We start from the raw sequence: 4,997 nt of genomic DNA on the forward strand, positions 1-4,997 counted from the left end.
TATTCATTTGTTATTGTTTGTGAGTGGTATCCATTTTTTTTGACAACAGAATACAATGTTTTAATTATAAGAGCAGATCAGAATGCCATGTCTCTGTTCAGGGCCAAAGGTACATGTCATGGGGAAGTGTGCCCATCCTCAATGTCCTTTAAGACTTCTGTAAAATTACCCATTCAGGAGTGTTCTAGCTGTTTTCATGTCAAATTGATACAAGCTATAGTCATCTGAGAGGAGGGAATCAATAGAGGAAATAAATGTCTCTGTACGATCAGGCTGTAGGCAAGCCTGTAGAGCATTATCTTCTTCTTTTTTTTTTTCATCTGTTACTCTTTTTTTTTATTTTGCAATACAGTTCAGTTCTGTATATCAGCTACGGATTCCCTTGTTCTCCCCCCTCCCGCCCCCCAGCCCACCCCCCATTCCCACATCCTCCAGGGCAAAGCCTCCCCAGTGGAATGAGATCAACCTGGTCCCTCCTCCCAGGCCCAGCCAAGCGACCTTGCATAGCCCCAGGTTTCAAAAAGTCAACTCTTGCAATGAGCACAGGACCGGGTCCCACTGACTAGATGCCTCCCAAACAGATCAAGCCAATCAACTGTCTCACCCATTCAGAGGGCCTGATCCAGTTGGGGACCCCTCAGCCATTGGTTCATAGTTCATGTGTTTCCACTCATTTGGCTATTTGTCCCTGTACTTTATCCAACCATGGTCTCAACAATTCTCGCTCATATAAACCCTCCTCTTTCTCGCTAACTGGACTCCCAGAGCTCCACCCTGGCCTAGCCATGGATCTCTGCATCCAGATCCCTCAGTGGTTGGATGAGGTTTCTAGCACAACAATTAGGGTGTTTGGCCATCCCATCACCAGAGTAGGTCAGTTCGGGCTGTCTCTCAACCATTGCCAGCAGTCTGTTGTGTGGGTATCTTTGTGGATTTTTGTGGGCCTCTCTAATACTTTGCTTCTTCCTATTCTCATGTGGTCTTCATTTACCATGATCACCTATTCCTTGTTCTCCTTCTCTGTTGTTGATCCAGCTGGGATCTCCCGCTCCCCCAAGCTCTCTTTCCCTCAACCCTCGCCCTTCATTACCCCCACTCATGTCCAGGCTGTTCATGTAGATCTCTTTCATTTCTCTGTCATTGGGCGGTCACGTGTCTTTCTAGAGGTCCTGTTTTCTAGGTAGCCTCCCTGGTGATGTGAGGAGCAGTCCAGTCATCCTTGTTCCACATCTAGTATCCTGCTATGAGTGAGTACACACCATGTTTGTCTTTCTGAGTCTGGGTTACCTCACTCAGGATGATTTTTTCTAGATCCATCCATTTGCCTGCAAACCTCATGATGTCATTATTTTTCACTACTGAATAGTATTCCATTGTGTATATGTACAACATTTTGTTTATCCATTCTTCAGTTGAAGGGCATCTAGGTTGTTCCCAGGTTCTGGCTGTTACAAACAATGCTGATATGAACATAGCTGAGTATGTGCTCTTGTGGTATGATAGAGCATTCCTTGGGTATATGCCCAAGAGTGGTATAGCTGGATCTTGGGGAAGATGGATTCCCAATTTTCTAAGAATGCACCATATTGATTTCCAAAGTGGTTGCACAAGCTTGCATTCCCACCAGCAGTGGAGGAGAGTTCCCCTAGCTCCACATCCTCTCCACCATAAGGTGTCTTCAGTGTTTTTGATCTTAGCCATTCTGACAGGTGTAAGGTTGTATCTCAGAGCCGTTTTGATTTGCATTTCCCTGATAATTAGGGATGTTGTGCAATTCCTTAAATGTCTTTCAGCCATTTGAGTTTCCTCTGTTGAGAATTTTCTGTTTAGTTCTATAGCCCATTTCTTAATTGGACTGTTGGGCATTTTGATGTCTATTTTCTTGAGTTCCTTATATATTCTGGATATCAGTCCTCTGTCAGATGTAGGGTTGCTGAAGAACTTTTCCCATTCTGTAGGCTGTCACTTTGCCTTGTTGACCATATCCTTTGCTCTACAAAAACTTCTCAGTTTCAGGAGGTCCCATTGATTGATTGTTTCTCTCAGTGTCTGTGCTATTGGTGTTATATTTAGGAAGTGATCTCCTATGCCAATCGTTCAAGATTACTTCCTACTTTCTCTTCTAGCAGGTTCAGAGTAGCTGGATTTATGTTGAGGTCCTTGATCCACTTGGACTTAAGTTTTGTGCACGGTGATAGATATGGATCTATTTGCAGCCTTCTACACGTTGATATCCAGTTATGCCAGCAGCATTAGTTGAAGATGCTTTCTCTTTTCCATTGTACAGTTTTGACTTCTTTGTCAAAAATTATATTTTCATAGGTGTGCAGATTAATGTCAGGGTCTTAATTTCGATTCCATTGGTCCACCTGTCAGTTTTTATGCCAGTATCAAGATGTTTTTATTACTGTAGCTCTATAGTAGAGCTTGAAGTCAGGGATCGTGATGCCTCCAGAGGTTGTGTTATTGTACAGGATTCTTTTGGCTATCCTTGGTTTTTTGTTTTTCCATAAGAAGTTGAGTATTATTCTTTCCAGGTCTGTGAAGAATTGTGTTGGTATTTTGATGGGAATTGCATTGAATCTTTAGATTGCTTTTCATAAGTTTGTCATTTTTTACTATGTTAATCCTGCCTATCCATGAGCATGGGAGATCTTTCCATTTTCTGACATCTTCTTCAATTTCTTTTTTCAGGGACTTAAAGTTCTTGTCATATAGGTCCTTCCCTTGCTTGGTTAGTATTACCCCAAGGTATTTTATATCATTTGTGGCTATTGTAAAGGGTGATGTATCTCTGATTTTCTTCTCAGTTGCTTTGTCCATTGTATATAGGAGGGCTACTGATTTTTTTGAGTTGATCTTGTATCCTGCTATGTTGCTGAAGGTGTTTATAAGCTGTATCAGTTCCTTGGTTGAATCTTTGGGGACACTCAAGTATACTATCATGTCATCTGCAAATAGAGAAAGCTTGACTTCTTCCTTTCCAATTTGTATCCCCTTAATCTCCTTATGTTGTCTTATTGCTCTGGCTAGAACTTCAAGTACTATATTGAATAAATATGGGGAGAGCAGTCAGCCTTGCCTCGTTCTTGATTTTAATGGAATGGCTTTGAGTTTCTCTCCATTTAATTTGATGTTGACTGTTGACTTGCTGTAAATTGCCTTTATTATGTTTAGGTATGTTCCCTGTATTCCTGATCGCTCCAAGACCTTTGTCATGAAGGGGTGTTAGATTTTGTCAAATGCCTTTTCTGCATCTAGTGAGATCATCATGTGGTTTTTTTCTTTAAGTTTGTTTATATGGTGTATTACATTGACAGACTTTTGTAAGTTGAACTACCCTTGCATCCCTGGAATGAAGCCTACTTGATCATGGTGGATAATTGTTTTGATGTGTTCTTGGAGTCTGTTTGCCAGTATTTTATTAAGTATTTTGCATCAATTTTCATGAGGGAGATCAGTCTGTAGTTCTCTTTCTTTGTTGCATCCTGGTTTGGTTTAGGAATCAGGATAATTGTAGCCTAATAGAAGGAGTTTGATTATGTTCCTTCTGTTTCTATTGTGTGGAACAATTTATGGTATTAACTCTTCTTTGAAGATCTGGTAGAATTCTGCACTGAAACCATTTGATCCTGGGTTTTTTTGGTTGGGAGAATTTTAATGACTGTTTCTATTTCGTTACTGGTTATTCGACTATTTAAATAGTTTATCTGGTCTTGATTTAACTTAGGTATGCGGTATCTATCCAGAAAGTTATCCATTTCTTTTAGGTTTTCCAGTTTTGTGGAGTAGAGGTTTTTGATGTATGACCTGATGATTCTCTGGATTTCCTCAATGTCTGTTGTTATGTCCCCCTTTTCATTTCTGATTTTGTTAATTTGGATGCTCCCTCTCTCTGTCTTTTGGTTAGTTTGGATAAGGCCCTGTCTATCTTGTTGATTTTCTCAAAGAACCAACTCTTTGTTTAATTAATTTTCTGTATTGTTCTCTTTGTTTCTATTTTATTGATTTCAGCTCTCAATTTGATAATTTCCTGGTGTGTATTCTTCCTGGGAGACTTTGCTTCTTCTTGTTCTAGAGCTTTCAGGTGTGCTATTAGTCAATAGTGTGAGATTTCTCCAACTTATTTATGTGGGCATTTAGTGCTATGAATTTCCCTCTTAGCACTGCTTTCATAGAGTCCCATAGTTTTGGGTGTGTGGTGTCTTCCTTTTCATTGATCTCTAGGAAGTCTTTAATTTCTTTCTTTATTTCTTCCTTATCCCATTGGTGATTCAGTTGAGAATTGTTCAGTTTCCATGAGATTGTCGGTTTTCTGTAGTTTTTGTTGTTGTTGAAATCTAACTTTAAACCATGGTGGTCTGATAGAATCTCGGAGGTTACTCCAAAAGTTTTGTATCTGTCTACATTTGCTTTGTGGCCAAGTATGTGGTCAATTTTAGAGAAGGTTCCATGGGGTGCTGAGAAGAAGGTATATTCTTTTTTGTTAGGATGGAATGTTCTGTAGATATCAATTAAGTCCCTTTGAGTAAAAATATGGAACGCTTCACGAATTTGCATGTCATTCTTGTGCAGGGGCCATGCTAATCCTCTATGTATTATTCCAATTTTAGTATATGTACTGCCGAATTGAGAACCACATGTCAGTTTTTATGCCAATACTAAACTGTTTTCATTATTATAGCACTACAGTAGAGCTTGATGTCAGGTATGGTGATGTCTCCAGAGATGGCTTTGTTGTACAGGATTCTTTTAGCTATCCTGGTTTTTTTTGTTTGCTTGTTTCTCCAAATGAAGTTGAGTATTGCTCTTTCTAGATCTGTGAAGCATTGTGTTGGAATTTTGATGGTGATTGCATTAAATTTGTAGATTGTTTTTCGTAAGTTTGCCATTTTTACTATGTTTATCCTTCCTATCCATGAGCATGGGAGATCTTTCCATTTACTGAGATCTTCTTCAATTTCTTTCTTCAGAGAGTTAAAGTTGTCATCATACAG

General features: G+C 39.5%; 1 non-coding gene across 1 annotated transcript; it reads right to left on the reverse strand.

Annotated features, from left to right (window-relative positions):
- Positions 1-4,530: 4,530 nt before the first annotated feature.
- Positions 4,531-4,637, reverse strand: LOC128095724 (U6 spliceosomal RNA). Its single transcript, XR_008213336.1, has one exon. It is a non-coding gene; the product is annotated as a U6 spliceosomal RNA (small nuclear RNA).
- Between the last annotated feature and the right edge of the window lie 360 nt (positions 4,638-4,997).

Source organism: Peromyscus californicus, unplaced genomic scaffold (genome assembly GCF_007827085.1).
Source record: "Peromyscus californicus insignis strain IS unplaced genomic scaffold, ASM782708v3 Scaffold_4__1_contigs__length_199733344, whole genome shotgun sequence".
Taxonomy (NCBI): Eukaryota; Metazoa; Chordata; class Mammalia; order Rodentia; family Cricetidae; genus Peromyscus; species Peromyscus californicus.